General features: G+C 37.4%; 1 long non-coding RNA gene across 1 annotated transcript in view; it reads left to right on the plus strand.

Annotated features, from left to right (window-relative positions):
* Positions 1 to 21,746, plus strand: part of LOC106032381 (uncharacterized) — a 38,367-nt gene extending 16,621 nt beyond the window's left edge. Inside the window, exons 5-7 of the long non-coding RNA XR_001204828.3 lie at positions 13,848 to 13,967; positions 18,226 to 18,317; positions 21,139 to 21,746. This is a non-coding gene — a long non-coding RNA (uncharacterized lncRNA). The remainder of the gene's footprint in view (positions 1 to 13,847; positions 13,968 to 18,225; positions 18,318 to 21,138) is intronic.
* The last annotated feature ends 325 nt before the right edge of the window (positions 21,747 to 22,071 follow it).

Consider the following 22,071-nt stretch of genomic DNA (forward strand, 5'->3'; position numbering starts at 1 on the left):
GGCTGCTCTCAGTCCATTCTCTGCCCAGCCTGTATCTGTGCTTGGCATTGCCCCATCCCAGGTGCAGGACCTTGCACTAGGACTTGTTGAACCTCATGAGCTCCATAAAACATTAAATCCTACTGTTGAACAAGAAGCACACTCTTGGTGTGGTGGAGGTGTGTTGTGTGGCCACTGTTGGTGCTGAGGTGTTGTGTTGCAGGAGCACGTAGAGCCACAGGTGAGCTCCAGGTCTCTTTGTGCTGGATGTAGTACAGATATCTAAGAAAAAGGACAGTTCCTGAATGAAGTGTTCAGGTGTGCTGAGTGTTGAATTTGTGTCACTGGGACTAAAAATCTCTTAAGCTGTATGCTCGTTTGCCTGTATTATCTGATGCTGTGCAGAAGAGTCATCAAGTGACTTGCTGTCTGACTGACTGCCCCTTGAACATTGCTGAGGACTAGATGCTATTTGGATCTTGGATCTTTGTTTTCGTGTCTTTAGACTCTCTCAAAATCTCCCCATTAAGAGAGTACACACAGAGTATTACATACCATAATCTACTCAAAATGTGGCTTTAAACAGGACCATACATCTTTATCCTGTCCAGGGGAAATATTTTGGTATGATCATCATTCTTTTCATTTAAGGAAAAAAAAAATCGGTAAAAATATCTTTGATGATGATGCTTAATGGCTTTATACTGTATAAGAGAGAGAAAACGAGGCCACCTCAGGAACCACAGCGTTAGCAGCAGAACTACAGCTTTGGTAGAGTTTGCACTTTGTATTTGCATGGTGCCTTTGGTGATAATCTTTAAAAATTCATTTTCAGCTGTTTTTGTCAGCCGTATTTTGCTAGGGGCTGCAAACTAAGGGTTGGAGTAATGACTTCTATTCTGTATTTATTCTCTGATCAGCCCTGTAAAGTAAGAGCTTTGTCATTCAGTTGTAAAAAATCATGGTGTTGGTACAGTTTTGATTACCATTATTACAGCACTTTCATTTTTTTTTTGTTTTTCTTGGTATAACTATTTTTTTTTTAAATTCACCTCAAATTTTATCTTAATAGAACTTATTATAGCTTGCGTGTGACATATGCTTGTGTTGTTGAGACTTTTGATATGACTGAGATGAATTCCTGCTTGAATCAGTTAGTCATTCAATTTGTCTGGGAATACAGTGCAGACAGAATATCAGATCTACCAGAATTTGAGACACTGGCCAGATTTTGATCTCAATTAAAGATACGCGTTTGAAACAGATGTCAGTGGAACTTAGGTCAGATTTATATCCATGTAATTGAGACTAGTATCTAAGCCTCCTTGGCTAGTCTGTTCCCTGAGATTTTTTCTTCCCTTGTGCATTACACAGATTGGTCCTGTTTTGTCTTTTATATAACCGGTTATATGTCTCCTTTTGATCACATTCTGTATGCCATTTTTGCGTGTCTTAACTGGGTGTACCCAGTTCATTATCGCAATTTATCCTAAAACTTTTTGAATGACCGGCAATCATAGCAAGTAAAAGAAACATCAGGATATCTTCACCTAACTCATTCAGATATGAGCATCTAAGTTCATCAAATGACATTATGGATGGGTTGAATATTTATTGTCGTTACCATGTTCAAAAATATGCTGAACAGAAGTCACAAGTCTGTACAAGCAGGGTGAAATGAGTTGCTTAATGATGAGTGCCCTGGATTAGCATTTGTTTGCTATCTGAGGGATTGGCAAACTGTGAAGGTAAGGCTGCTTGGCAGACTAATCCTGACTGCAACTGTCTTCTGCTCTGCATGTTTGTTGTGGTTTAACCCGGCTGGCAGCTAAACACCACACAGCCGTTCGCTCACCCTCCCCCCTCCCTCTCTGGGATGGGGGAGAGAAATGGGAAAGTGAAGCCTGTGAGTTGAGATAAAGACAGTTTATTAAGACAAGAAATAATAATAACAATAGTAATATTAATAATAATGATAATAGTATTACTAATAATAATGTGTAAGAAACAAGTGATGCACAATGCAATTGCTCACCACCCGCTGACCGATGCCCAGCCTATCCCCGAGCAGCCGGCCCCCCACCCCGGCCAGCCACCCCTATATATTTTTTAGCATGACGTCAGATGGGATGGAATACCCCTTTGGCCAGTTTGGGTCAGCTGTCCTGGGTCTGTCCCCTCCCAGCTCCTGCTGCACCCCTAGCCTGCTCGCTGGCAGGACAGAGCGAGAAGCTGAAAAGTCCTTGGCTTGGTGTAATCACTGCTCTGCAACAATTAAAACGTCAGCATGTTATCAGCGCTCTTCTCATCCTAATCCAAAACATAGCACCCTACCAGCTACTAGGAGGAAAATTAACTCTGTCCTAACTAAAACCAGGACAATGCTTTACTGAACGATTCAGTGAAGCTGGGAGGGATTATCAAAAGAGGTATAATTGACCACCTCTGTTGATGTTTTTGTAAAGGTCATCTTTGGCCTATGACAAGTCTTGAAAGATGCTGACCCCTCTTTTCCTTTTTTACCAAACATATTCTGTTGTACTGTGATCTTAAACACTTAACCTAAGTACCCAAGCTACCATGGGTTTCTGCTAAAATCACCAGAGGGTGATAGCACTTCTAGAATACAACTCAGTAAACTGAAGATGTGAACTGTCTTTTGGTCTGTCCTTTTTTTCTTAATTTTGAACAGGCAGAAAAGACTGACTTGGTTCCTGATTTGAAGTGGGTTGAATCCTCGACATTGTGTCTCAGCGTTTTGCAGTAAAAACAGACTAATCCCTTCCTTACACATAATGTGAAGCCAACACTTTAAAAGTTGTGGATTTCTGGAGGCATACATATATCTAGGATAGATAGGGCTATTTTCTTCGATTTTAAATCAAGTGCTGGAAATACATGCTTTCTAACTGTAAAGGATTTTGTGAAGATTAATGCTTGTAGAATATTTGAAGACATAAAGCACTGAATAAATGATACTTTCCATTATGTTATTTTTTGTAACTTTTGTTTGATGGAAAAAGAGAATTTCCTATACAGTGGACCAAGTGAAATAAATACAAGAGACTTCTCCAGTACGGTGATTGTGCTTTGTGATTAAGGAAGTGCCAAATGGTTCAGCGCTCCTAGGTGTACAGGAGTCACACTTCTGTTCATCTCATTTTGAAGTGAAATGCTCTGGAAATTGAATATATGAGCAATGTTAGATAGTCAGGAAGATACTGGTAGAATAAAGTAAGTTGCTTGAAATTAATTATTTGGGAAGTGCTTTGCAAAGCAGAACTGTAAAGAGGTAAAATTTTCAGCTGGCTCATTAAAATATGAGCATGTTATATTCATCAGTGAATTAGTGATTAATGTCCCATTTTATTTTCATGTAAAGTATAATATCTGAAACAATGATGTATGCTTATCTCCAAGATACATAGCTTCCAAGTGGTTCATTTGTGAAGGTGTAGTTTAGTTAATCATTTATTATACATTTTGTCTGATTTTATGCCTTGAACATTGATATTACTGTTTTGAGCTAGTTGTGTGTTTTCCAGCTAAACTTAGATCTGAATCCAACAAATTTGTCATCTGTATTTGATTCTTCTTCAGATGGATTTGAACAGAATAATTTTCATTTCTGAGATAATTTATGCCATTTTTCACTTTTCTGTATGTCTGAATCCAAGGCTGAAAATTTAATAAGTGCACAGGGAAAAGACCTCTAATAACATTAAAAACCTGTACTTTTAGATAGGTTCCTACTGTGTTGTTTTATAGAGAATAGAGTCACCTCCCTTCCTTACTGATTTCAGGCACTGAATATCAAAGCACAAAGCCAACCAACCAAAACCCTTATCTCCCTGTCCTTATTATGTAGGCACCAAATTCCATTTTAAAAAGTGCTTTGGCTTTAAAGTCATGGGCATTTATTCTACTCCAAATGCCTATGTAACTTCTAAAGTTCAATGTGTATTAAATGTATATATGTTATACATAGTACATGCATTTTTTGTGGAAGGTTTCCGCTGGAAGAAGACTCAAATATGTTAGGATGGAGCTGTGGTGTACTCTCATAGGAATCTTACTGTTGACATTAAAGAAAACTGCCTCATGGTGGTGTACTGAGTAGCATGTTTGTGCCATATTATTCAAACTCTCAGTCATTGTGAGCTGGGTGATGAATGTGTTGGGCTCTGTCAAAAGCAGAGTGTTTCTAGATATTGAGCAAACCTCCAGTGGCAAGCAAGCAACCAAATGGGAGTTCTCAGCATTGTGACTTTGAATTTGATCACTTGTATTCTACCTTTTATACCAAAGAACTGAAGAAATTACACCCCCCCTTCCCCCCCCCCCCTTTTTTTTTTTTTTTCTGGGGGGGGGGTAGGTACTGGAACAGGTTGAAAAGAGCAGTTCTGCAGTATTTGTGCTAGGAAGGGCATCACAAGTCAGGGGACCAAACAGTTTGAGAGTACAAGTAGTCAGCACTGCTTAATGCATTATCCCATAAAATGCAGCAGCTGCAATGCTGTGCTGCAGGGGGTCATGCTGGTGTACTGTGCTTTGTTCAACTCTGTCTTCAGAACCCTACGGTCCATTTGCTATAAATAGTGCTCTTCATGGTACATTGTTCAGTGTGGAGCAGATATCTTCAGCAGAAATCATTCCACTCTGAGTCAAAGTCAAATTTCAATGTTAGTGACTACAGGGGAAACTGTGAGTTCAATCAATAATCTCCTTGTCCCCCTGTTTCCATATAGACGTTGATTCATTATGTACCCGGATACTCTCTGTTTCTTAATTAAGAAGCAATGAATTGATAAGTGGCATTGACTTTTCAGAATACTGCCAAGGCTAGATCCCCTTGGGTTTCTGTCCCTCCTGCAACTGAACACTTCAGCCTTCAAAAAATTTGTTTTGGCTTCTGAAGTAGGGATGTCATATCATTTTACAGTAGTGAGTGTTTCTTCCCACTTGCAGCAATGTGGAAATCACCACAGGGACCAAGATTGTTCAAGTGTTCAGCAAGAAAAGCTATATCCTGTTCATAAATCTCTAAGTCAAGTCTGAAATAAAAGTCATGCAGCTAACCAGAAAATGAATTTTATTTTAAATCGAAACAGGGATCAGCAGATATACCTTGGGATTTGGAAATGATTAAGTGTAAGATTCAGTTAAGAAGTTTCACCTCTCAAGAAAATATAAAGCAAACATTCTTATACCTGACCTATAGATCTTTACTGTGTTCAGCATAATAAAATGACTGATCCAATCATGTATTGATGCAGAAGATCTTGGAGCATTTTTGCTGAGAAGTGAGTCAATAATACATTTTGCGGTTTGGGCTTTTCTTTTCTGGTTAAATTGTGTTTTAGCTTCAGCTCCTCTCCCTCTGAATTGTAAGTCCTACTGGTAGCTGTCAAAATGTGCTAAAGGCTGTGCTTCATCTAATCTTTGCTAATATTAACGAGAATCTCAGTGTAAATTGAGATTCCAATCCTAAAGACTCAAGCTTGCTCACTCTATTTATTGTCCTGTAGAGACATATCCAGCAGAGAAATGGAGAATCTGAAGGAAAAGTATTGGGTAAAGTATGTAAATCCAATATCCTAAGTGGATAAAATTAGAAAACTAAATTAATGGTGTGTCTAATTGATTCAATGTGTGCTTGCAGTTTTCGGTGTTGAATCTTAGAATGATTTTCAAAGCCTGGTTAATTCTGCCTTTGAGGGATTCCTTCCTGCACCAGTTATTAACCAGACTTTTGCTTCATTCTTCTTGACTGTCCATGTTGGTTTTTAGGGTTTGGATCGTGCTTTCCCCTACTGCAGCTAAGATGATGTCTTCCTGATCTTGCTTTTCCAAATGTATAAGCCACACTGCTGGTACTGTTGTTGTATCTTGACTTATGGTAAAGACAATTTTGTCACATTTGGCTCCTGTTTACTTAATTTGCTCAGCTAAGGAAAGGACTCATATCAAGATTTAGCATAGTTTGTGTGGTATGTGGAAAAGGTATTCAGTCTGTGCTGCTGATGCATCACCAACAAAAACCCCTCAGATAACCCCATGCTTCTGTGTATAAATTATGCATCAGCATAAATTCCAGTAGCCAATTTCAATGAATATGGAAAAATACATGATGGAGAGTGGCTTTTTCCATTTCAAGAGGGGCTATGCTCATACTTCTGTTGTGAAAACAGCCTTTGTGTCTTCCACACCATAACAGAATCTGGTCTATTGGAGCACTCCTTAGTCTGTTACCCAATATATGAAAGCATGACCCATTAGTCGCAATCTTGGGCTATTGTGGGCTAGCCCCTTCTCAGAAACAGAATGATAAGGCTTTGAGTTTGGGTTTCTAGGCATGTACACACAGACCATGTGTTTACAGTGCCTGGACTCTCACGGGGTAGCTTTTCCCAAGGGGAGAATCGAGAGGGCAAACCCTGCCAGACAGTTTTGGGAACGATATCAAGATCGAGCATTTTGACATTTGGGAATAGGAAATGAGACCTTTCTGTGTTTAGGCTTCATATGCTTTTTTGAATTTTCCCCATGCTCTCTCCTGCCTTTACTTTTCCTCTTATGATAAATTCCTGTGAGTGAAAAAATATATTTTATCAGTTTCTGAATCACTCTGTGCCCCACCAAAGAGAAGCGGAGGAGAGTTTTTAGTTCCTATTTCTCCTAGATTCTTGGCAGGCAAAATTCTCCTTGCTTTTGGCATATTCCTGTGAACTGGAGCAAGGGATGCTATTTTTATTTGATATTATCTCCATTTAGCTTTGTCTGACTTGAGACAGGACCACTGGAGCAGTGACCTCTGACTCTGAAGGAAGCTTGCTCAAGTCAGAGCTCTCCCTGCATAGACTAGCAGATCTGTCAAAACTGACTTTAATCCATCACTGATCTTCCTAAAATTCACCTGTGTTATTTACCTTTCATTAGTCTATTAGCAGAAAATTGCTGCTAGAATCTGAGACTGAATGCTTTGCTTATATGTGTTGAAATTCATTTAAAGTAAAATACTTTTGTAAATGGGATTAAAAAAAAAAAAGAAACAGGTACTTTTTTAGCTTAAGGTCAAAAGTAATAATACTAAAATATGCTGCTGCATCAAATCGGTAGCTAAGAGGCTTAAGCATCTGGAAATGGAGAGGTGCTAGTACTAAGCTTTTTTAATAGAATTGGGATCATAGAGCTGGGAAGACTGAAAAAATGTGCTTAGCTTAGCTTCAGGACGGATGAAGCATTTTTTATTAATTAATGCTTGGGAAGATCATGTTATAATAATGGCTTGAAAAGATCAAAGGGTATAAATCTTCCAGGTTTCAATTCACAAAGTTTTTAGTCATGATGAAATTTATCTGGAGAAGTAGTGCCATGAAATTATATTAAGGTTGGATAGGGAATTCTGAAAGTAATTCTGGGGATAATATTTAAGATCAGCTATTGTTTGGATTAAAATGAAATATGAATATTATGATAATCTTCGTTGCAATGCCCTTCATCAAATCATCTCATTATTACTTCTGCTGCAGGCTGTTTCTTCTTTCATCTATACCTAGACTTCTCAAGGAGAACTCTGCTGAAATCAGATTGAGCAACCTGGTCTGAAATCAGTTTTGACTCTGTGTTCTGAGTGGCAGGTTGGACTAGAGGACCTCCTGAAGTCCTGTCCAACCTGAATTATTCTGTGCTTCTGTATTATGTTGATGAGAGACCAGACCAAGGCCAATGTATTTGAAATTTCAGGTACATTGGGAAGGCAGACAGCTGCCACAACACAGAAGTGTAATTGTAGCTTTTAGCATTAACTGACTGGAATGTAAAACTCTGCTTTGCTAAAATCAAAAGAGGAGAAACAGACTGGGGTGAGCAAGGAAGGGAAAAATATCTTGATGAGATGCTTTAATCCACTGAATTTTGTGGTCCTGCAACTGTAGCAATAAATGTTCAGGGACTTTATTTTAGGAGGGATCAGAGATTAGGTACAGGCATATGTTTTGTAAGGGGTACACTGGACAGGAGAAAAGCAGCAGGACAGTCAGCAGTGAGGGGCTTCTGCATGTTGTGTCAATAATGCTGTATGCTGTAGAATATGTCAAGGTGGGAGAAATGTGTTTTCATGCCTATGAATTAGGCTGCTTTCTCTAGGAGGCAGGTGGCAGGTACACTACAGCTGTAATTTCACCTCTAATCCTTCTTTCTTTCTTTCTTTTTTTTTTTTTTTTTTTTTTTTTTTCCCTTCTTTCCTCTTAGCTCATACTGATGCCATTGTTTTTTAAAAGGTAATTCCAATATTTTCTTTGCTCACCCTGACTGACTCAATCCTCAGTTGGTAGTCATCAGCACCTGTGTTTTGTGCACTGAACTGAATGACCTTTTCTACCCACTCAGGACATTTTTTTTCCACCTCATCTGAGATGGATACTTTCTTCATCAACAGTGAGCATGTCAATTTAAAGCTAAGTGGGAAAACTGAACTCTGGCATGCTAGTTCCAGCAGGCAGCCTTAATTTATATGCCAGTAAGTTGCATGGATTTACAACATTCTTTTTATTCAGAACAAAAACGAATAGTTGCCATGGTTACCACGAAATCACAAGATACTATACAAAACTGGGAGATAAAAAGCATTATCATTAAAGGACACATTTGCCAATGACTAAGAACAGTCCTTTCCTTTCGACAATGTTTTTAACCAACAGAAGGGTGACATCATGCCAGTTGCTTTTATACGCAAGGACAGAGTACCGAACCCTTCACAGAGTGACTATAAAGATGGTGCATTTCCAAATTTGTCTCAGATGTATCACTGGAATGTTTCTAGAAACAGTCATATTGAAAGAAACTGGTGCCTTTACTCATTTTCATATAAGAACACGTTTTCTTTGCATGGGGGAAATATGGCTGTTTTCCATTGCTTATTTTTAAAGCATTAAAAAGACATGCTTTCATACTTGTGGTAGACAAATTTTGGCTTCTTAACCTCTCTTTGTACTCTACATAAATGTATTAACTGTGGTGAGAGTTGCACTGCTGCTGAAATTAGTGAATCCTGAATATATCAACACTTTGGCAATCTAGATAAAAAAGAAATGGGCGTGCTTTTGCTGACTTGTGTGGCAGGAATCAGGTATCCATACATTTCAGGCCCTCTGTGCCAGTATAACCTCTTGCCACAGAGCGTAAGTGACCTGGATTTAATTGGTTAAGACTCATTGGAGAGCTTTGCCACAGTATTTTCAAGACTGGGGAGAGCACTCAAAGAAAGGGAAGATGTTGACAAAGCTGCTGAGAGGATTAAGCACAGAGGAAATTTCATAGACTACCGAGGGAGGAAGTATGCAGCCCAAGTCTGTTGGAATGTACAGCTAGCTTTGAGAAAGGTCAGGCTAAATAAACACATTTTAATGTTGCTTAACTCTTTCCTTTCCTGGACCTTATTTTGTGCAGTGAGCTCTCTGTCAGGAAATAGCAGGACCAAGTTCACCTTTATGTCCTTATTTAAGGTAAACATGTAACTGGCGGGTGTTTTTTCCTGCTTTGAAATGTCTGTCCTTTTTGAGAGCAGTCAGGCTCTTCTCTGCTATTTATTTATATAGGTATCCTTGATAAGGTCATCAAAGGACAATATCTTTTTGAGTGACTTCATTATAAAATAAAGGTCATGATCCTGTGTTAGAACAAAAATACTGAAGCATGTTCATATATCAAGAAAAAAGATAAGGTGTAGAAATGTACCTTTCTGAGGCCAAAATTACATAGAATGGTGATTGGTTACCTTGAAAACTCTAATTAAATTTAATTAAAGAAAATGGATATTTATTTTATCTGGAATCACTAAAGGCAAAGTCCAACAATCAGTGAATAAGCTACATACTTAATATAGTTCTGTAAGATGGATGAAAACATATGAATATGTTGCTTCCTTAAAAGTCTAGATGTCATTTTGTTATAATGCTTATTACAAGTTCATATCATAAACCCTCTAAGAGTAAACCAGCAGCAATTGTTTTTATTTCTTATTAAAACATTGAACCTGCTTCATTTCTTAAAAAGGTGACCGGTCTATTTGTTACACATATTGTACTGTTAGATATACTCTTAGTTACAGTAGAGTAATATAAACCGAGCAAAAGCAGAGGAATATTGTGAAAACTTACTCAGGACTTTATATTCCATGGATGTTTTTTGTAGTGTAATTATTTATATTTATACTCCAAATTCTTTATTTTCTGTGACAATTATGGAAATAAGAATTTTCCTCATAGTGCTAAAAAACATGTGCACAAAAAAGCCTTGACTGTCACAGCATGAATTGAATTTATACAATATATGAAGCACTTTTGTTGCATGCCAAGCATGCATGAACTGCCAGTCTTGAACAAATTTCTATCCTGACTATGTATCATAGCCTTATTTATAAATACCATGTATATTCCTGGAGCAAATGGGAAGGATACAGGATGTACATGTCTTATTGCAAATGTGCCTGTGATGTATGAAGCTCTTTGCGCCAGTCCAATGGAAAAGGATCCAATAGAAAGGGCTTAGCACAGGATATCTGAAAATAAACTAGGTGGAGAAGAAGCTGCGGTATGAGATAGAGGGAACCTCCAGAAAGAAAAGGATGAAGCAGCATATTTATTGATGTTGTTAGACACCCTTTGAAACAACCTTGGTATCCAGAGGCAGGAGACTGGCAACTCTTAACATCCTAAATAAATAAAATGGTTGGGAGCAGTGTGGGGAAGTGCAGGCTGGCCAGTCTGACTCCTGTACCAGGTATATCAGCAGAAGATCTGCTGAGAGGCAGAGTCTGACAGCCTGCAGGGTGGTGTTCAGCAGAGCTCCAGTGACAGAGGTCTTGTCTTTGTAAGGCTTCTTGGAATCCTTTCAAGGTGCCAGCAGGCTTATCGATGGGATGATCCCAGTGCAATGAAGTTTTCAAAAGGCAAACTTAAAGAGTTTATAATTCATCTGAAGGGAGGAGAGAAAATATCTTGGCATGGATTAATAGTTGGCTGAAAGGTATACAGGTGAATGTCTTGGTTAGAGACAAACACTTTTGAAGGTCATAAATTTTACAGATGGTAATGTAATTCAAGGTAGTAAGCATAGGCAGTGTAGACTCACAGAAGTCTTACAAAGGTTTACAAAAGGTTTACAAAAGGTTTACAAAACCCAGGCAACAATAGAATGATAGGCAAAATGTGATACAGATAAATGTGAAGTGATCCAGTGGGGAAAATGGACTGGGCTTTACATACACAGTGATGGTCTCTGAACAAGACGTCTCCCAGTGTTTTCCATGATGACTATCTCAGGTTGTGGCAGATTTAAGTGGGACCCATACAGGTTTGTAAGGGATAATGCAAAGTAAATCACTCTGCGTGCATTGCAGGAAGAAGAAATCTTTTTCTCAAAGTCAGCCCACAGTCATTTCTGAATGACAGAGGAAGGTCTTGAATCACGCTGTAACCCATTCCATTAACTGAGTAGCATTGTAGTTTCCATTTTTAGATCACTTCACAGGGTGCAGCAAGGGAGCAATTTCATTGCCTTCCCAATACAATCTGGGCTTGACTGTGTATACGGGCTTTTTAATTACTCGTGTCCTCCCCACCTCCCCCCAGTATTTATGCAGGGAAATTTACTCAAGAAGATGCATTTTTGGGCACATATCCAACTTTTATGAGTAAAATAGCATTAGATGTGAGAGACAGCAGAACCATTTCAAATGACTATGTCAGTCAGGCAGGGAAAGAAAACAATGTGATGCGAAAAAATATACGGTTGAATATTCATGAGAATCAAACCTATTTAAACCAATGTTGTTCCAATCAGCCATTTATAAGTAATCCACAGATTGAAATTTGTGTACTAGAGATTGTGTAGAGATTTGTGTAGAGATTCCATAAACAACTGGAAACTGCAAACAATGAAGTTAAAGTCAGTCAAATGGACAATCCAACAGTAGTGAAAAGGGCAACATTTAACTTTTTTTTCTTTTTTTTCTTTTTTTTTTTTTCTGAAATTGTCTGTGCTGTTTTAATATATCATGCAGCTAGAACACGACCTGCAACAAAGCCTTATTTAGTGAATATGGGATCCAGTTCTGGAATCCAAATTTTGGATGTCTATGGGAGTTGATGCTGTTGGCAGGTAGCTGTATCTCTGATTTATTACAGCACAGAAGAGTATGTCCTGGCAGTTGGGGCTCGGGACAGGTGTGATTCACTTGAAGACACAGTCCGGCACTGTAAATGCTTCTGAAGAATTCCTTGCTTGGCATTGCAGATATATCTGAATGCATTTTTTTGGCTTATCTAGCAAATTATTAAGGAATACTGACTGTTTCCTACAGCAATACCCATGACCTAGGGAGAAAAACAGTATACATAGAAAGAAGCTGTGATTGTCCAAGCTCACCTAGCAAAACCAAGACTAGAATAGAAACTAATTGCTTTAATTTGCAAAATAGTCTTCTGTCTAGCTCTTAGCCCATGTAAACTGCTTATATCTTTTGATCTGGCTCAGGGTCTTGCATTGTTCGTTATCGTGCTTCACATTTCAACAATCTTGAAAAAATTCAGTCCTGATGACAGGGACTTGAAGCAAGAGTCTCTCTTCTACTGGAACTGGTTTAAATGGCATCATTGATGTGGTCTCTGCTGTTTGTATGTGGATATACATATATTTGTATATACATACATATATGCATGCATGTGTAAGGCAAACTTTAAGCATCCCTATGGATCAGTCCCTTCTAAGGTCTACAGGTGGACCTGAAGTGCTGCACACCTGACAGCTGGATCACAGCACTGTTTAGTCAGAACATATCTGCCTAGCTGTTTTGCATGAGAGATGAATTCCTACAGAAAACCAACTGTATGAAAGGCTAAAGAAATTGAAGGGATTTTTTTTTTTCCTCCTCACAATGCTGATGTCAGGTGAGTTCAGGTGTGAAATATGTTCAGTGGTGTCCACAGCACTGTATTTCTGAATTCCTTAAATTCTGTTTTAGGCACATAAACTACCCTGGATCATGCTGTTAGCCTTTCTGAGGCTTAGAACACTATCTACAAAGTAGTGATAAAACTATAATGGGGGTAATAATGGTAATATCAAAAAAATGTGGCAATATAAAGAGGGATATAATGGCAGTAAATGCCAGGTACTTGCAGAAATTGGACGTTCTTCTTATTCTGAATTCTTTGACTGGAATCATAACTATGATTTCACATCAACTTAGGCTTGCTTGGAAGAGTTAAAATCTTTAACAGAGAGGAGTAAATAATATAGATGCGCTAGTCAGATGTTGCTTTAAGCTGTCCTCCTTACAAATATAACATTATCTACTCAGTCAGGAAGCAGAGACAATGCAGTATAACCCTTGTGTAGCTAAGAGTCTGAAGAAGTGGAAGTCAAATGCTTAGAATGGTAAACTGCCTAAGCTAAAGCCATACTGGAAAAAATGGCTGTTGAATTAAAAATACATGTAAACATATTAGTTTGTTTGGTACAATATTTTGAAAATGCAAGAGGGACACATTTGTCAGATTATGCATTATTTGAAGGTATATTATATCCACCTCTTCCCCCACATGTGTAATATTGTTGTAAAGTGACTAGATGTCTTGCTAGCTAATAATTGTAATGCTATTATAACCTCCTAACAGTGAAGTTTCTTAGATAAAGGGCACTGTGCATCCAAAAGGTGCAAAAGTAATCTTTTGTGTGTATTATTTTCAGTGAAAATAATATTTTTCCAGATCTATTTACAAGATAAGAGTATCGTGATCATGAGGACTAACTGTAGATGCCAAACTAATATAACAATAATAATTACAATCTTGCACCTTTTTCAGAGCTCAGAAGGAACAAATCCTAGCTATTTCCAGCACAGAGCATCTTGGAATCAACAGCTGAAGAAATGAAATAGCACACCTCTTCCCTGCGCCTGAAATTCATTACTTTTCCTTAATAAGGTATTTCTTCTTATAACTATTTCCCTCTTTCAGAATAATAATGAATTTCCTAAAGTCAAAAAAAAAAAAAGAAGAAAAAAAAAAGCTCTATATTGCTGTGTAGAAACGATACATTAAAGACCTTGTGACAGAGAGATACTATCTGTCTAAAGAACAGAAAGAACCTCAGGCTTATTGGATCTCAAGATTGCCTTAGGAAGAAGGAACAAATGGACTTGGTGCAGATGTTTCAAAATAGAGATAAAAAGCTGAGTTTATATCAGAAGAAAGTTAAAAGCTATACTGAGGTTCCAGAGAATGCACTTGCTGTTGATGGTTATATGTTGATATACTCAGGAAAATTGTAGAACACCAAAAGTGTTTAAAAAAATGCATCTTATTACAAGTACAATGCATCTTATTTTACACTAAAGTAAGATACTATTTTACAGTAAAATAACATAAAAAATAAACTTCAGTGAGAAACATCTCACATATCATGGATTTTTTAGTGTCTTTTTTCATCATCTATGTGAGTGAACTGTCTAATGTGTGTTCTTTATCTAGCTTTAAAACCGTATTTTCACCTGAATATTTTTATTTTCATTTTGTGTAACTCTAATTAAATTCCTTGATGGAAAAGAGAAGACTGAGGGGAGATCTCATTAATGTATACAAATATCTGAGGGGAGGGTGTAGAGAGGATGTAGCCGGTCTCTTTTCAGTTGTGCCCAGTGACAGGACGAGAGGCAGTGGGCACAAGCTGAAGCACAGGAAATTTTGGCTGAATATGAGGGGTGGGTACTTCTTTACTGTGAGGGTGACAGAGCACTGTAACAGGTTGCCCGGAGAGGTTGTGGAGTCTCCTTCTCTGGAGATATTCAGAACCCGCCTGGATGTCATGCTGCGCAATGTGCTCTAGGTGATCCTGCTCAGCAGGGGGTTGGACCAGATGATTTTCAGAGGTCCCTGCTAACCTTGGCCATTATGTGGTTCTGTGATGAGGGGTGTACAGTATCGGATGATGTTTCTTCTGTTGTCAGCCTCTTCATTGCTGACTGTTTTGTTTGTAGAGATGTTCTGCTTTTTAAGAGTCATCAGATGTTTCCTTTCTTTTGCACTGAGGAGAAACCTAAATTAGTGACATACAAGTAGCTTTTGCATTGGGAATTAGTGTCCTTAGGAATAATCCGTACTAATACAAATCAATCAGTTTCATGAAACCTGTACTAGAAAAAAAACAAGCACTGGTAATTCTTTTAAAAGTCTTTTTGAAAAAGACTTATAAAGTTAATATAACTTTTACCCCTTGGCTACTAAACAGCTTGAAACACAATAAGCTTAACTTCACAGTTAATTGCTTTTATGTTTAGGTGCACCAGCAAATCCATCAATATAAAGATAGTAGACTCTGCATTCTTCAAAGGTCTTCTCTTTTGTCTCAATTAAAATGCAATCAATATGGTCTCAATTTCACCAGCTTGCATGCAAGCTACCAGGCAATTGTGTGCATCTCTATTTGCCACTGTGCTCCACTAGAATAATTCAAGAATCCATCTTGTGACAACCTAGAGACGTTTTGTCACCTGTAGATTTTTATAAAATAGTAGAGGTTTTTCTTTACCAGTAAGTACCAGGTGTCAAGAGCTCTTGGGATTAAGGATAAGGTTGGATTATTTCCAGAAACACAAAAGAAAAAGGTGAACGAATGATTTTCATGGTGGTTAGAAAGGAAACATCAGCATTATGAAAATCTAGGAACACTAAATTGCAATTAATAAAATCAATGACTGTTACTTATCTTACTGACTGATAAGCATCTACTTTCCTGTTGGCTCCCTGCTAGTCCAACTGAGGGCTGTCTTGCTGCAGCAACAGGTTTTATTCCTTTGGAGAAAGATTTCATTATCCTTTCTCTTGTTTTTATGTCACCCTGCTGCATGTCCCAACAAAAAGAAATCCCATGAGAAGGACATGAGAATATGCGTCTTAGTAATATGCTTCATACACAGTTTAACTTTTAAAAGGATGATTTATAAAAAATAAAGTTATAATTTTGTCTATGATTCTTGGGATATTTCCAAGCTGAAAAACACTGGAGAGACAGTTTTTTGAATACTGACAGTACTTTTGGCTACTATACAGCAAACATCCGGTGGTCTGTGATTTAATCTGTGGCATTTATTGCCAGCTTGCCAGAAGCTGCATTGCAACTTTCAAAATATACATTTTTCTTTCTGTAAAATGGATTTCACAGGAATGCATTTACTATTTTAAACTATTTTTAATAGCAGATATAGCTAGTCAATTATAATAATAGAAGAAAAGGTAAATATGTAGTAGCCTGTTTTATTCATTCATGGTAATATATTACAAGTTACAATATGTATTCTGGGTTTTTTGCAGGTATGTTTTCTGCTGACACTTTATTCCCTTAAATCAAAACATTCTAAATAAGGAGAGTCAATTTCCAATTCATTGTATTTATGAAAGTATTTTTAATCTAGTCATGAATAATGTGCTGAACATATTTTGTAAATGTTTCATGAATTTCTTTTCTGCAATGGTTGTGAAGTACATAATTAGATATAATGTATACTAACAGGCAAGCTGCAACTTCTGAATGTTAAATAATTTCTCATTTTTTAGTTATACTTTTGACATTTAATTGACCTTTCCAAAAAGAAACAGTGCATACATAAATGTACTGAAGTCTACTTGTTGAAGTAATCATTTTTCTCAGCCTTGATTGAAATGATACGCTAGAAATGCACGATAGCAGATTTTTGTTTCCTTTTATATTTGTGCTAATTAGTAATAGGATATTTTTTAAAGTACTACATTTATTTATTACTTAAAATGGTGAGAGGAAGAAAACTTGTGAGAGAAGCCAGGTTCTGACTTTTAAGTTGCTCCCACTGCTGTGCTGTGCTTGGGTCTTTCATGGAGATCTGGGCAGGTGCATGGGCTGTGAATTCACATATATTCCAGAGAAATCAGGTCTTCCTAAAATCAATCTCTTGTATACTTTTTCAACTCTCCCTCAAAGATATAATTATCTGGGGTTTGGGCAGAAGGCATACTGATGCAGTCAGATGAGCTGACTACGTACTGATTTTGCACGTCAGTACAACTGAGACTGCAGTGTCTCCTGGTTTGTAGGGGCACACTATTGTCTAAGGCATTTTTGGAAGTTCTCTTGTCCAGATTAATCATCTGAATCTTATATATCTGTCCTTGGATGAATTACGTGTTTATATTCTTATTGTCATGCAAAGTTTTTGCCTTTGTAGGGACATCGAACAATGAGTATCTGAGTATTGTTCCTACTTCTCACATGCTGCATGGGAATAATTCGTGTCTATTTGGTGGATTTTACACTAAGTGTCACAATTACGTAGGAAAATGTTTTCTAGACATGGAATTCAATAATTGATTCTCAGTCTAGTTTGTAGTCCCAAGCCTTGCCTTTTCTTAATTTCTTGCTCTTATCTATCTTCAGGATTATCATGCCAGAGAGCTATATAGTTCTCTGTAAATTTCACCTATAAAACTAGTTCAGACAGTTCTTTACTTTTCTTTAGAAAAAGTAGTTTTTTAGACTGTTCTTTACAGACAGTTCTTTACTAGTGATTTTTCTGGTTTTGTCTCTGTTGCTGTTTCATTGTCTACATGGAACACAAGCCTTATTTGAAATACAAACTACTGAAGCTAGAAAACAATCATGTGAGAGGTACTATATTATATTGGTGAAAAATGAATAGAGAAACTGAAATCTTGAACTTTTCTGTTGAAGAAAAGAGAGCATGAGAACATGTGAACAAACTGTTGAACTGTTTTCAATATTAGTTCCATTCTTGAAATTGCCGAATTATGCCCTGTTGACACTGTCTTATTTCCAGGTGGGTAGCTGTAACTGGGAAAATGTTTCAGTAAAACATCTTTGGAACTCTTTGTGCCTAATACAAGCTTTTCTGTAGTGCATTTTAACTTTTCAGGTCATTCACATGTAGGCATTTAAAGTAAAAATATGTATAATTTTGTTTTCTTGCATATATTTTGTTAATCTTCCATCACTTAGAAATTCTTAAAAGTTCTTTGAGTGAAATAAAAGGTCTGTTGCATACTGTTATAACTGTGAAACAAGTGCACATTTTTTAGCTAGGCAGTTATATCTGGACTACAGATTTAAACTTGCCATTAGTACATATTGGATGACTCATTCTACAAGCTTCATCTCATTTATGTCCTTCAACATGTGTTTCATTTCTGCTCACAGGAAATTGATATTCCAGAGAAAATTGGCCACTGAAAGCAGAAGACTGTCTAGAACCAATGGCTACTTTAGCTGGGGAAAGCTAATCATTCAAGGTACTCTCTATTTTATACCAATTATAGAGAGGGCAACCTACGGCTGGGCTCTTAAGCAGCTCAAAATCTCTCTGTCTTGTGAATATGAGAGAGAGAGGAAGACTAGCTTCTGCAAGGTTAAAAACACATATTATGAAAAAAGTATTTTTTTTAAAGTGAAGTTTAGAGGGGTTTTCCAAATGATTTATTTTCAAATGAATTGGGCTGAGATATAAAAGGCGTTTTGTGTGAAGCCTAGTTGCCTTTTTCACTCCTGTACATTACACTCAAAATGCATTAATGAAGATACTGTCTTCTTGTTACTGATGTATACTTAAGAATTATGCTAACTTGCTTTAAAAAGATAAATCTACTTATTTGAGTGTAATTATTATTAATCTTTGTCTCTTTAGAGAGTGATGCAAGACCAAAAACATCACTTTCACTATAATGTCATATGACAAGGTACAGGGATGCTCCAGAATGTGAAGATCTGCTTTCTCAATAGATTCTATGAAAGTTCTGCCTTAATGTGAAGCTTGTTAACATAGGACATTGAGAATCTGTAAGATGTTCTAGAAGTAACTGTATATTCTAAGTATTGTGAGTAAGACTGCATGATATTGAAAAGTATCAAAATAACAAGTCTTTGCCTTGTCTCACACGTGATGGATGTTTTAAAGCTTTCATTCAGCAAATAACTGGGATTGTAATTCTAACAGGTATCCAAAGGAATAGTGAAGTATGATTTTCTGAACATTCTTATCAAATATTTGTTTAAAATGTAGCTGTGCCTATAAAGCCATGTTTACATTATATCACAGAAGATGTTGGGTCACTGTCTCTGGAGGTTTTCAAAAGATGTGTAGGTGTGGTGCTTAAGGACGTGGTTTAGTGGTAGACTTGGCAGTGCTAGGTTAATGGTTGGACTTGGTGATCTTGGAGGTCTGTTCCAACCTAAATGATTCTGTGATTCTGGGAAGATGACCAGAATTATAGATGTATTCTTCTTGCCTGTCAAGTTTTCTTAAAAATTAAATCAAATTAATCATTTTCAGTTCTTTCTAAAAATGATAAATAGCATTTTAGGGCATGAAATTGTACACCTGGTTACTTATAATTTTTATCTACACCTCAGATAATTAGAAAGCCATTGTACTTAGAAAAATACGGCCTCTCTGAGCTGGAAAGTGAGACATGGAGAACAAACTACCCCGAACAGTTTAGAGCAAATGATAACAGTGGAATGAACAGTGCTTACAAAACAACAACAAAACAAATCAGAAAAAGCAACAAAAGCACACTGGTATTATTATATATAGACTTTGTTGGTATACAGAACACTATATTTCCTGAACTCTTTTCCTCACTAAAATAATAATAATTAAAAAAAAAGGCAAGCTTTTGAATATCTGGATGCTTTGCAATTTAGTTGCCTTTCACTTTCCCTGAAAAGGGGAGAGCTCCTCCCCAGTCCATTTGTAGGGCATTTGTAACAACTATCATATATTTCTCCAGTTTCCAATCAAGTGACTTCCAATGTGCAGGAAGGGAACAGTCTTCACTCCTTGACAGAAAAATTTTCTCCCTACCTGTTATTCTGGTGTTCACTGTACTGAAGCTGTGCTTTCACGCTCCTGTGGGTTAGATTTAAAAAAAATATTTTTTAAAGCCCCAAGTCCTATGTCTGTATTAGCCTTATCAGTGAACTATTTCAGGGACAATGTTCAGAGTACCTCCCTTAATCAAAAGCACAGGGAGAAACAGCTCGCCTAAAAATCCACCTTTGGGCTCAATGCAGATAGCAAGGAGCAGTCAGTCAAAGCACAAGAAACCAAGCTCAGTCATTGTTGCCCTGTCCTTCAGTAGTTTCCCTGTGGTCTTTACCTACTATTACTGAGCTTGGAGCTTCTAGCAATTACTGTGATTAACTTTTGGTCGTGTGGACCCTGGTTTACCACCCTCTTGCCCTTTGGCTGTCAGAGATTTCCAGCAAAAGCATCCGTAGTTAGCCATGGCAATGGTAAGATGCATGTCCATGGCTCCCAATGAACACAGCAGCTCAGCTGGAGAGCTAGCAAGCTCCTATTTGGGTTACTGGGATCCAGTCCCAGTTTAAGATTGCCTTTTCCAAGCCAAGCACTCTAATTTACTGTATGACAACACCTCCCCACACACTAGCTGAAGTAAACTTACTTGTCAGGTGTAAGCTATAACAACAGCATAAAGCTTGACTGTTCTTTTATCTTAGTATGAAAATCAAATTGCCAGAGTCTTTCCCCTAAAGAAAGGGTAACAGACAGCTAGGCAGCCAGACTGAAAATTTTCCCACAGCTTATACAACTTTACAAGTTTCCGTCATTTCTCTGAATGCCAGCTGTCCAGTTTGTTGAATTTAAAGCACAATAAGGACAAACAATTGCCTAGATATTTCTCCTTATATGGGTTATTTTAGCTAAGTAATAGAAGGCAGATATGCAGGGGAATTGTGCAGGCAGTTCTGTGAAAAATTTATATGCTTAATGTTTGTGTCATTTAATTTTTTTTTCCTAGATACACATCTATTTCACTGTGTGTGCCTGGGATTTCAGACATTTAGTGAATTCAACAATTCTCTTCATTCATAGAAATATACCTCAGAATGGCACAGCAATTAATTTATACAAGGGGGTAGGTTGATTAGGCACAAACTTGCCAAATGACAAGGAAAATGTAGGTCCTTGGTTAAAAGCTGCACAGCAAAATGAAAGCATTCAGGTCTGCAACGTAATTACTGTCCTGAAATTTTAGAATACTGCTCTGGTTATAGATCACTGCTGGTAATATCTTTTCTCCTTTCTAGGTCCAAACCACTTCAGTTTTGTCACGTGAATTTCTGTATCATATCTGTTTGAAGTCTGACTCTGCACATGATAAAAATTTTGTAGCTTCTTTGTGACACGTCTTTGGGTGAGTCTACATCTTTATTTTTTTGCTTGGGTTGTGATGTTCCTATAAGAAAGAAGCTGAAATGTGACTCCTCAGCAAATTGTGCCCTCGCTTGTAAAGCAATCTGGTACAAAATTAATCTAAATTTTATTTTATTCACTAATTATATGTAGCAGCCTGGTGGCTGGTTGGAATGAAATTAATTCCCTAGACAAAAATCCCATCAGTCTGAGTGATGGCAATGTACTGGTGGTTGTCATTGTTTATATCCCTTTACCCTTAATGAATGCTAGGAAGAACTTTAAAGTCGTGTTCGAATCAAGTAGTAGCCACAACATAAGTGAGTGATAACAACAAAAAAGGAGAAGAAAGGAGAAAAAAAATGCTTTCATCAACACTATTCAAGAATGTCAAGGTGTTTCTCATTCGAAATGACAGGTTGGCATTCTGTAGTTCATTGCTGACAAGCAGAATTGCAAGTGTTTTAAAACTATGGGCAGGTTTTGAAATAGTTGATTCTGTCTAAAACTCACTCTGGTTTGTCTGTAGCACTGAATAAATTCATTATTTACTGTAAAAACCATGCAGACTGACAGTTATCCTTATCCAAGAAAACTACATCACAGGAAGTGAGTGTTACCCTTACCATCTGGCTTTTTAAATAATGAAGAGAAAAGAAAGTTAGAGTTACAATAAATGCCCTGAAGGCAAAACCAGGGAGTTTTTTTTAATGGTTTAGGGGATGGCAGGTGTAACCTGAACTGTAGTGTGTAGCAAGAGAGCAGAATTGAAGGCTGCAGGTTAGCAACAGTGTTTTGTGACAGCGCCTGTCTGACAGATGCTTAGG

The sequence above is a fragment of the Anser cygnoides genome, chromosome 4 (genome assembly GCF_040182565.1).
Source record: "Anser cygnoides isolate HZ-2024a breed goose chromosome 4, Taihu_goose_T2T_genome, whole genome shotgun sequence".
Lineage (NCBI taxonomy): Eukaryota > Metazoa > Chordata > Aves > Anseriformes > Anatidae > Anser > Anser cygnoides.